This window comes from Austrofundulus limnaeus, unplaced genomic scaffold, assembly GCF_001266775.1.
Source record: "Austrofundulus limnaeus strain Quisiro unplaced genomic scaffold, Austrofundulus_limnaeus-1.0 Scaffold114, whole genome shotgun sequence".
NCBI classification, from domain to species: Eukaryota; Metazoa; Chordata; class Actinopteri; order Cyprinodontiformes; family Rivulidae; genus Austrofundulus; species Austrofundulus limnaeus.
Genome location: NW_013952516.1, coordinates 846885 through 859189, shown reverse-complemented (window position 1 = coordinate 859189; position 12305 = coordinate 846885). Strand labels below are relative to the sequence as shown.

The 12305-nt window shown below is 42.7% G+C and overlaps 1 protein-coding gene across 1 annotated transcript in view; it reads left to right on the top strand.

Annotated features, from left to right (window-relative positions):
• Positions 1 to 2586: 2586 nt before the first annotated feature.
• The window catches only part of fam222aa (family with sequence similarity 222 member Aa), a 34616-nt gene continuing 24897 nt past the window's right edge, over positions 2587 to 12305 (top strand). The window contains exon 1 of the mRNA XM_014014387.1: positions 2587 to 2608. The gene's annotated coding sequence lies outside the window, so the exon portion shown is untranslated. The remainder of the gene's footprint in view (positions 2609 to 12305) is intronic.

The following is a 12305-nucleotide window of genomic DNA, read 5'->3' as shown; positions in this document are numbered from 1 at the left end:
TTCTTTCTTTCTTTCTTTCTTTCTTTCTTTCTTTCTTTCTTTCTTTCTTTCTTTCTTTCTTTCTTTGTCTGTGCAGTCTGTTTGGGTAGTTTTATTTTGTCTATAATAAAGTTTCCTGTGTTTAATGTGGAACTTTTTGTGTTGAAAGTCAGTGTAACAGTTGGCACTTGAAGTGCGACTGCTTTCTCCCCCAATGTTCAAATGCGTGGTGCACATGGGTTGCTTTTTTGCTTGTTTGCAGGTTAAACACAAACATTGCTGTCCCAGATTCACCCCCCCTCTCCCCGTCCCTCCCCACACACCCCAAACGAACCCCTGCACAAGCCGCTTTAATGCCTCGCACGCAGCCACAAGCTTCCTCCTCCTCCTCCCCTTCTGCACCGAACATCCAGAAAAGAGTCGCTTAGTTTCCTCTGCTTTCAAAGAGCTCGCATAGCTCGACAGTGTCAAAGCATGCCACCACCACCCCCACCACAGTCCTATTTGACCCCTCCCTCTTGGAGACAGCACTCTTGACCTGCTGCCCCATTGTTTCCAGGAGGGATGGACGGGGAGCCGCCTCTGCCGGCGCGATCCTTCACTCAATAGCTGCTCCATCTGTTGACTGCGTGACTCTGGCTCACAAGCCGGGATTTTGCTCCGTCTGTGCAGGGAGTAAAAAGGAGTTATCTCAGGGGGCTTCCTGAATAGGGCTTTAAAACCCGCAATAGAAGGGTGTTGTGATGCTTCACACACACACACACACACACACACACACCCCACCCTCCTCCACCCATCAGCAGCCCAACACAGCCGGCTGGGTGTGTGCAGGATGAGAGGCTTCTATTGTGCTTGTTCACAGGCCCCCAGGCAACAGGGTCACCTTGTCCCCAAACAAACGCTGCCCTCGCTGGAATTGTTGGCACTGCGTGTCTATGTTTGCAAATGTGAGTGTGTGTGTGTGTGTGTGTGTGTGGGGGGGTATTTGAGTATAAGAATGCATCATCAGGATGAGGGCAGAGGCCTTGCCTGCGAGGACATTTATCTAACATCGCTGCCTTTCACATCAGGACCCATTCAGTGCAGTCCGTCTGTAACGGGTTCAAAGGACAACACAAATACAGAAACACTCTGAGCCGTGTTGCAGGTCAAACTGCTCCCATTCAGACCTACAAAATAACCAACGTCATTTTCTCGTTTCTGTTATTCTTATCGCATGGTTCGTGGAAACAGCTGTTGAAAATTCATGTCTTTCTTCCTCTTGTGAGTTTCTGTGTGGTGAAGAAGTGTCAGAGCGCTGCTTTTAACTCCTGGTTCTGGTCCGTGGTTTGTCCTCTTTAGCAGAAAATGTCAGTGAACAAAAGCGAAACATGCAGCTGTTTTGACAGCTGGTTCACCTTTGGTAATTATTGTTGAAATTGCAGTATGCCAAGCGTTTGTTCTGAGGCCCTCCATCTGTGTGCGTAGGAGTTGATTTTTGGCATTTTTCTGTAACTGGAAAAAAGCAGGATCATGCCCTTTTGAGTTGTTTTTCTACATCCTCAAAAAAATTGATCAGCTAATAACGCCATATAGCATGATTTGGTTTTAGAAAATGCACTTTTATTACAGTTTAATTACAGAGGGTGGTACAAATTCATCATGTCTAAATATCTAAGACCTTAATGAAAGGGTTTAATCTTGCCAGAAGCTTAGTTCTGACATGAACAGCCATCTCTTTCATCTCTTGTTTCCTGTCTTTTCATTTATCACAGAATCGTAGCCAAAGGTTCATTACAGGAGCTTTAGGGTGATAGTTTAGATACTTTGACGTGAGGTTCTGTGGAAAGGTTATGAGCATAAACATCTCACCTGTTGTAGATAACTCTTTAAATGACGTCAGACATCACAAGTTGTCCTGATCATTGGGATGATTAATGCAGAATCATCTGTTTCATCTTCACCTTTTCCCTCAGAGGGAGAAAACACAAAGTGAGCCTAGACAGAGGAGCAGGTTCGGACACAGAGCCCCCCTCAGCAGATGAGACAGCGCTGAAGGAGGAGGGGCTGTTGAGTGGAATGAGCAGTGCCAGAAAACTGCAGTGACAGCAGAATGAATAAATTGAAAAATTCTCTCATTGTAAATTGTCTATCGCTCATGACAAACGATCTGATAGGCGAGCGGCCCGGGTTTCCGACGCATCCGTCCCAATAGAGCTGTGAATAACTGGTCTATCTCCACACTGCTTAGCACTGGCCCCACGCTTAATAATTCATACAGTGTGAAATATTTCCCCGGTACAGATATGCCAAAGAGCTGCCGCCAGCAGGCGGGGGCGGTGAGGAAGGTGTCCCTGTGGTGCTAATTTGGGGGATGGTGACGTGCACAGATTTCTAAGGGGCCTCCAGTTTAGAGGAGATGCCTCAGACACATTTGCTCCCCTGTATGCTCGGTCTGTTATTGGAAAGAGCTGAGCTGGAGCTGCAGAGAGTGAGCGATGACATTTAACTCGTGGRTGATCTGCTTGGAACAGGGAACAGAAAGAGGGGGAAACGCATTTCCAGCCAAGCAGACTGAACACACTTATGAGAGACTGCTGGGACAAAGGGAGGCTGTAAATCAGCTAAGTAGTTTTTGCTGTTTGCCCTGGTGAGTGTTTCTGGCTTGCGGTTGACATCGACGGCAGCAGGTTTCTGCTGACACCTGGTTCACGTCTCCTGTTTCCATTAGGTGACTCTTTGTGTCTCCGGCTCCTTCAGGGCTTCAGCAGCCAAAATCAACTCTCTCTGACCTTATTGTCCCCTTCGTTCAAAGCCGTTAGGACCCCTGCGTGCTTGTGTGTGTGTGTGCAGGCGCACGAACAGATGTGTGCTTGAGTGTGACAGTGTCATATTGCCACGTGTGGTTTTGTGTGACCCGTTCTGCAGCTCAGTCCTGTACAAACGGGGTTTTTATGGTGCGCATTCAGGCCCTGATACCAATTATGCAAACTATTAAAAATTTAAGGAGGACAGTCTTTTATAATTTAATCCTAAAGTAATAGATTCTATTAAAAATGCATGAGAGGAGCTTTATAGATGGAGCTAGAATTAGTGTCTATCAAAGACTCCAGTGAAGGATGTAGGGGGAATGGGCAGCAGGAGTTGCGGTATTGCCTCATTATTCAAATGGGATATGATTACCATAGAGCAGGAGCCCCTCGGAGCACAGCTCACTGGCCACTGTGATTACAAACAGGATGCCCCTCAGAGAAAAGAGAGAGAGAGAGAGATAAAGAGATCTTTCCTTCTTACTGGTAAAATAAAACCTAGATTCTTCTTATAACTTTCACAAATCAGATTTGAAGTGACGGGATTTGTTGTGGTTTAAAGCACTCTGTCACTGAAATGCTCGCTGTTGTTCTGGGTTTCCCTTCCCTGTTGTTTCACTTGAGATTGTTTCGTGTCCTCACTGAGCGCATGTAGAAGGTGTTCAAGCATGAAAACAGGAAGCCTGCAGTGTTGTAACTTAATGGCTTAGACTGCGAGACTTTTTACTGGCCTCACTGCTCCTCGCTTCAGATTCCTGAACAGCTCTACATTTCCACAATATGTGTGCACTTTTTTAAAAAATATATCAGAGCCATAATATTGTTACTGTTTAACTTTTCCAGAGCTCAACTGGGTTTTTTTTTTCTGCATCACTGCTTTCATGGAGTACAGATTGCTGAATTTCACTTTGTTGTGCGATTTGCTTCAGTTATTATTACAGGTAGGGAGACGTGCTGCGATTCAGACACCATAMCTGACTCAAAAAAAATAAAAAATAAAAAAGGCCCTGTGGTTATTAATGTGGTGCAAAAAGTGGATTTAAAAAGCCAATAAAGAATTGGAATCCTCGTGAAGCTTATATGGATTTCAAGTTCTGCCTCAGAGGTAAATTCGCTGCCTTTTTTATTTATTTATTTTTTGATGTAATGGTTGCCTGTTTATGGAATAAATCCAAAGAGCTTAATCGATCATCTCCATGGAAAGGTCAAGTGGAGAAGCTCTGCTGTTTGAAGTGCTTATCCCATGGAGGAGTGCCAGAAATGTGACACCTCCTTATGAGTGGGCGGTGGCGGGCAGATTAGTGACGGACAGGGTGGCCCGGGGGGATGATTTAGGGAGATTCAGTTCTAAATACCCTGTGTATTCCAGAAAGGGAGAAACTATAAGCTGCCTTCCCTTCAATCTGTATTTTCAACAGAAAAGCACATTAGTAGATTAAAAAGAATATTCCTTCCTGCCCCCAAAGAGCGGAAARCAAGGTGGTCACAGCTGGTGCCGAGGAAAATAAAAGTTTTGATTTGAACCTCTTGTCTACACATTAATGTAGCTCAAAGTTCCCAGTTGGTCTCATCCCTTTGCAGTCTAATCTAATCTGGATGGGGTGGCTGTAAGMAGCATCTGTGCTCCGAGTTGAAATAGGGCTTTCGCTCTGCCTAATCCTCTATCCAGGGATCACTCTGTAGGGTGAAGACAATTACCAGCCTGCTTTCTCATGCTAATGGAATCTCTAACTAGATCTTACGGAAAGAGGAAAAAATAGACCGAGGATGAGGAGGAGGAGGAGAGGCTGGGACAATGGCTCAGAAAGATGACCCAACTAAAATGGGTTTTTAGATTACCATTTAATTATTGATAGTCAGGCAGCTGTAAGGCCTAAGGTCGGGATTTGGAGAGCATTTTCTAAGAAAAGAGTCAGATTATGAAGTTATTTTGTTGTGTAACTGTGGGGTGGGTGGAGGGGGTCAGAAATTTGCTGAGGTGAGACGCGACGTCGCCGACATATCAGCAGCGGCGTGCCAGGTAGCCTGCCTTTCACCTTTTTATCACCTGCCTCCAGCAAGGTGTCTGGAGTGGGTTTGAATTTCATTAATATGCAGGAATTTATAGATTGCCTCCCTTGGCATTTCTGCAGGGAGGGGAAGAGAGTATTACAGTCCCCATCTGCACTAATTACTAGGTCTTGGCAAGTGTTACCCRTCTCTTGTGAAGGACAAACCACAGCACCGAGTAATAGCACACATGTAACAGAAGAAGCTGAAGCRTCTTCAAGATGAGAGACCCTGACTACCGTAACAAATCTCTGCAAGYATCAACAAATTAGACGTCTGAAACCAAACTCTTTCATCTGAGACAGAAAAGCTAATAGACTTCACGCCTGACTTTAGCGATAGTTTCATGCAGCCGTTGTTAAATGATCTGCCTCTGGTGTGTCAGAAATGCATCTTTAGGAGTGAATATAGCWGCTTTAAAACCTGGAGAAGAAAGCAGGTCTTTGGTCACAAAAGCAATTAAAGGTATCAAAAATCCTTAAAGAGGGAGGAGATAACGTGCTCTGATCTCGTCGATGACCTCACTTCTTAATTCTTTTTGTGCACTGGTCAAGTTCGCCGATAGCCTTTATCCCCCCCTCGCTTTTAGCATTTATATCATTACAACCCATTCTGACAATCCCTCGAGCCCTGACGTCTACACTTTCCCTGTTAAAACAGCACAGAGATGAGTGTTTTAACTCTTCGTTTGCACTACAGGTAGCTCCCTATCTGCCAAGTTGACAGTTTTCAGCGGCAAATCTGCATGCGGTAATTCCTCAGCCTGCTGTGGGTTTCTCAGGTTCCTGCATTTGTCTGTCATCCTGTCAGAAAGACTCCTTGGATCAGCGCTGCATAAACATTTGCTTATATTTGTGCCATCTGCGCCTACCAGCCAGCAGGTGATTACCAACCGCAGGCTCACCTCCCACTCTGTCCAACTGGATTCCCTATGCTTGCGTGGCCAGGGCCAGCTTCTAGAGTGGGGAGGGGGGGACGACGACAACAGCTGGAGTGAAGGGACAGACCGCTGAGTCTTGCTGACAAGAACGACAGAAAAGAGAAAATGTGTMGAGAAAAATATATCTGTTACCTTCCTCAACTGACTTAGCTGTGGGCATTGGTGTCCGTTCTGTTTTTTAGCCTCTAATAGTGGATCAAAAATGGCTTTATCAGACTTGAGTTATATCAAATGAGATCAGTGTCAGCATCTTAGCAGTGCACTATTTGATTGCCTTGTGGGTCTCCCAAACACTAATGCTATGCATGACTGAATATTGGCTCGGTGACATCCTCCAATGAAAGACAGCACAGTTGTCATTTGGACCATCTCAGGCCATCCGCAGGATGCTGTTTGAGCTCAGCCTTGAGCAGGTCAACCACAGCAACAACAAAAAAAGCACAGCATGGTTTGAATTTAATTATATTCCATTGATTTATTGAACACCCATCAATAAACACACATTTCAAGGAAGGAACATTGGGCACAGAAAGGTTTTCTTTTTCTTCTTYTCTTTTCAGTTTTTCTTTTCTTTTTTACTTTATAAGCTTTTTCTATTTCATCAAAAACTGACATAAGCCTTTTCTTTGAAGTTCAGGAGCCAAACTGAGAAATGACAGCCCAACAAACAACGAACAAAACACACACACACAAAGACAATGAACACGTTTTGAATATTCAAGCCAGGCAGTATAGAACGGGTGGAGAGAGGGGGGGGAAAGAACCGTTGTTTTATTGTTGCTGTGTTTAAGCCGTGAATGGATCTGTCTGGGACAATAAAGGAATTTGTCACGTTGGGATAACAAATTTTGCAACATCAACAATGCTTTACAAATGGTGTGYGATAGGGTTTACAGAGAAAAATATCAATCTCGGCCTGGAAAAACAGAAAGCGCAGCTTGTTTCTCACATCTGGGTGAAGTTAGTGTGGAGGGTTTGTGATTTATGTTTGATGTCCTCCAACTGGAGGATGAGTCGGAATCAAAGGATAAGGGAAAAAATGGCTTTGTTGTTAAAACGTGTGGAGTTCTGAGGTTCTGATGTGTTTAATATCCATCCATCCATCCATTCATCCATCCATCCATCCATCCATCCATCCATCCATCCATCCATCCATCCATCCATCCATCCATCCATCCATCCATNCATCCATCCATCCATCCATCCATCCATCCATCCATCCATCCATCCATCCATCCATCCATCCATCCATCCATCCATCCTCTTTACCCACTTCTTTGTTCCGGGTCATGGAGGAGCTGGTGCCCATCACTAACATGGACAGGTACAACACAAATCCATCACAAGGCCAAACGAGACATTCACACCCCCCACTTGTGCACTTAGGGACAATTAACCTAACATGCATGTTTTTATCCTGTTGAAGGAAACCAGAGAAAATTCACACATTCACAGACAGAACATCTAAATTCCACCCAGAAAGAGCCCAGACTAGGAGGCAAACCTGAGACCTTCCCACTGACAGTTAACCACTGCGCCACCGTGCTGTGTTCATCTGCGTTTTAATAATCAACTGTTTATTACGGTCGCCACTTTTGTCAAGTTGGCTGTTAGATCACAGCTGATRCAGCTGTCCTGGAAAAACTAAACAAGAAGAGAAGAATGCAACAGGTTGAAGATATGCTCTTGTTGATCAGTGTCCTTCACAGCCRGGAACTCAGACACAGTCATGTGAGCCCCCTGTTTGTACCATGCTGGTAATTAAAGGTGTGAACGGTCTCGCTGTCTTTGTAGACGACACAATCATTACCTCAAATTAAAGGCTGAGGGCTGCTGTTAAATAAATAAATCTTTAAAAAAGCAAAAAATGCTGATGGGTATTGGGATTTTTAAATATGTTGAACAATTACTTTTTGTTTGGTTTTGAGCAATTAGCAATTTTTAGAAATTGTAAGCTGTCGATCCTTTAAAGGCATGAGTTTTAGTTTTTACTAAAAGTATGGAATTTTGAAATGCCTCAAAATGCTTCTCTATGTTAGAATTTCACCAGCACTGACAGAAAACGCATTATAGCTGCCTTGTATAAAACATGGTGATAGCTGCAGTAATTAACTGTTTATTTGCACTTCTGACAGCATCTCATTAAATCAGCTGCATAAATGCTGTGCTTCWGTCGCACAACGTGTTGCATGGTTTAAAAAAATATACATATAATCTTGTATTGCTAATAATAATAATCCTGGTCACTGAGCACAACAATCATAATCCAAGTACAGTTTGTCAACTTGGACCCAGAAAATGATTAAACTGGATGTGAAGCCATTCTCAGCTCAGTGCTCTGACTTCTGTAAATGGAAATATGTGTCACATATGGCTGATGGATGTATAACATTCTGTACACCTTCAGCTTACTGTACCTGCTGTACTTTTCAGCAACAAGGTGGTTTTGAAAAGAGAGGTTTATAAAAATTGATATATCTCTAAAACTTTAATTTCCACTGAGAGCTGCAGGTTTTACTTTAGAGAATTGACAACTCATTGCTTCCTAACACTATAACTATGATCTACAATCTACAGAATGTGATAGATTTAGTAGCTGATCTCTATATGATTCCATCTCTGTGAGTCAGAGATCATCAGCTGCAGGAGATGATGCATTGTGTTTCTCTCCAGCTTGAGTGGGAGCGTAGCCGAGCTTGTTAAGAATCGTGGGTGCAGGGGGCAGGTGGAAAGAGTAAGATGCATCGTGGGGGTGATCCAGCTTCTCTCATCAGAACTGACACTAAACCCAGCAAACGACCCAGTCCTGTCCCGCATGCAGGCTGGTGTCTGTCATTTCTGCTGGAATTAATGGAGCTCTCTTCAGGTTGTAAAGTCGCTGACAGATCAACTCTGATTCACTCGAAAGCTTTGCCTCCACATTTGCAGCTCAGGTGGAGAACCAGGAAAATTTTACGTTCAGGGCTTACCCTGCTCATTATTACACTTGAAYAACATCTGGTTTAAATGCAAACCTACAGCTGTGTTACTCTAAGCTTAATAGATTTTAGACCTTTAACTTCCTATAAAAAAAGTGTCTAGCTTTAACGGCTCATTGCTTTGTTATTTTTGAGAGGAATAGCCAAACCTAGTAAAGCATTTATTTGCAAGAGTTGGCTGTGAAGTCAATTAGTGCTCATTTCTATTACAGGGTTGACATCAGTGTAGACAGGCGTGTTTTGATTAGAGATGACAGACGACGCACTGCTATTGGACTGCCAGACATTCCTCACCCTTCATCCCATGGGTGAAGCTATTGAAGCTGACTTGAATGCGGAAAGCTAGCAGATGAGTGTTTTTGCCAAGAAGCTCCTCATCTGCTCTGAAACATATTATAAATACGACCGCTCTGCGTTCTGGGCTGCAGAAGCTCCCTCATAACAGTGACATGCTACTGTAAATTGCATGTATAATAGTCAGCTGCCAATATGTCTTTCCAACACTGTATATCATGGCAGTAATGGCCAAACTGTAGGCTTTTTACACACAATGGCCTTTTGTTGTGCAGGTTATTTATTGTGCTGGTGTGAGGTTGCGCGGCGCTGGTGGGTGAGTGCATCCAGGGGCTTGTATTGTTAGGGAATCAGTGGCTCTTGTTTGTGGAGCTGGGAGGGTTTGTTAACAATGCCTTTTTTTATGTCCCAGAGTGCGTGCTTGTTGGCAAATGTCCCCTCAGAGTTTTAGTTTGTGTGTGGGTTGTATTTTTTTTGTCATTTCGTGCATGTGGATCGAGGTCGGCGAACATAACCCCTCTCATTGTGCGCCCCGTCCAAATAGAGCAGTTTTATACCAGGCACATGTGAGCATTAGTGTGTGGGTGTTTTGAATTTACAGTATGAGTGCAAATTATTTAGCGCCAGGGTGTGGAAAGTGCTGAGCCGAAAAGGGGGCTTCACTGCCCCGTCCTTCCTTAATGGAGGCTTTCACTCTTCCTCCATTCATGTGACGGTATGGTGACAGAGAGGGGGGAGCCAGGGATTAACGGGTTAGAGGCAGTGCCTTGTTAAAGAAAAAGAAAGGGTTTGAGTGTGTCGATTGGATTAACTTGTTTGGGCTTATTAAGAGGGGAGACACAGCAGCTTGTTAAAAGCACTGCATGAGGCGTCCCATAGTGAGACGGCAGGGTCGCCATTCAGCYCGGATGAAGCTCCGCCCCCACACATTGTGGAGCCTGTCAGCCAGGCTCTAATACTTGGACGGGGAGCTTCACGGAACTGAGACTATCTATAAAGGCCTAACCAGTGATTATCATTTAAAGACATTTTATAATTTACAAGTTGAAGTCTGTCATGATAACAATGCTATGTGGAGACAAGAACATTGATAATGGATGAGTCTTAAGTCTTAACTCTATACATACCTCATGRCGCTTAATTCATAGTCACAAATAGTGAAAAAGGTCCATCCCTTCAAAGAAACCATCACATCATTGATAATTTCTTTTAGGTAAACTGATGGAATRTCAATATTCTCATATGCCGTGTAACAGGTTATCAAGCAGGCTTTGTTATTTAAATGTTATTTATTACCAAATATTAGTTATATCAAGTTTAATACATCAGAATACACCAAACTTGACACTGTAATGATTTTTATTAGGGATGCACCGATATGAAAATTTCCGCCGATATCGATATTTGATATAATTATTGTTGTTCTGGCCGATAACCGATATTTACCAATAAAACACAAACACACAAATTATATTATACAAATACGCACAAACACACTTGGGTCTTTTTTTTGTTACCGTAAATAAACAACAAGACCTCTGACATGGCTCCCTGCTTCAGTTATTCCTGGTTACACAGCATCAATATCACTATTGTGATCAAACAGATGCCGCTCAACCAAACATCTCCCCTCCCAAAACAGAAACACAAAGCTAAAATGTAAGAAATCAATATTGCTTGTTAATATTGGCCCAGTTTTGAACATCGGACCAATACGTTATTTTGAAAAATGACCAATATCGGCCGATACCGATATTAGTGCCGATAAATCGTGCATCCCTAATTTTTATGACAGAGAAAACTGAATTATGACAATATACCAAATGTAAAATTACAATKCTTGTGAGATTTTTGAAAGTATGTATAATTTGGGAAGTTTTATGCAAAACTTGACCRTTTGTTTGAAATGTGCCCCTGAATAATCTCCATTTCAAAGGGTCAAATAAATTGCCCTTCCCTAAATCTTAGAATTGGGAYAACCTCACTCCTTGGCATGAACACACAAAAAGTAAGAGTTGGGCTAAAAGCTGGGAGGAGGGGTGAGTTAAGACTTGACCTTTGAGTTAGATTTGGCTATTGTTCATACAACTAACTTCTTGTTACTTTTGTAAAGTCTTGGTTGAAGCAAACAAAAGTTACATCTTTCCAGTATTACACTTCTGAAAGCTTCCATCCTTATGAGCACACACAAAAAACACACCTAACATCCTCCAAATTCTGGCCTAAAGCCTCAACAGAAAACAGTTCAGTCGATTGACCTCATGTTGTGAATATTTATTCTCTCTAACTTTGATGGACAGTGAAAAAAGCACGACTTCTTTGTCAATACGTTATGTGAAATATGTTTATCATACATGTAAGTTGTACAAACACAAGCCAATGTGTTGCACAAGATTACTTCAGAATCAATAAAACATAAAAGTTAGATTTGTTTTAATGTCTGCTCAGCAGTTAATGCCTCATAGACTCTGCTCCTGTGGTCAAAAACAGTCTGCTTTTTTTCTAACTAAGCTTGTGTCTGCCACAATGTGGTATAATCCAATGCCTTTCCTTGTTGTTATAGTAGCCTGCAAGTTTGTTCCCTTTGAACAATAATTGGAATATATAGCAACAGTGCGCTGAGCGTAAACCACACTGCTTCTGGGAATAAAGAAAAGAGTCATTGGTTGTGTTAGGAGATGTAATATGTTTAAAGACTCTTATTTTGAGGTGGGGTGGCGGCAGAGAGTGCAGGTGCCCTCATCCTTTAAGTCCTACCACATATAACTGAATTAATCATGACTGATTTTTARAGCAGATTGTCTCTAATGAGCACATTTAAATAAAAACTGAGATTTTTAAACAAGAAAACTTMATTTTCACATTRAAAYGTTGAAGTTATTTTATCAGGCGCAGCTGTACAGATGTGCCATTGTCCATTTGAAACTGGGGATCTAAATCTGGGATTTACAATAATAAAGTAATTAACAATAACTGATCAAAGTGTCTCTGATACATTTTATTCCTTCACTAGTTTTACACTAAAGGAACATTACAGTTGCTACCAAAAAGCTTCTGAGGTTTAATAGCCATCGCTAAGTATCAGCTGCCATCGCCTTTCTTTGCCCTGAAACATGTGTAGCTCAACACACACACACACACACACACACACACACACACACACCTTCACAGAGATTGACCTCGACAAGACGGGCTGTTTTCAGGGCAGCTGGGTGATGGGTCACAGGAGTTTGGTTTCTGAGATAATTTCCTGCCACTGATAGACATCTGCTAAGT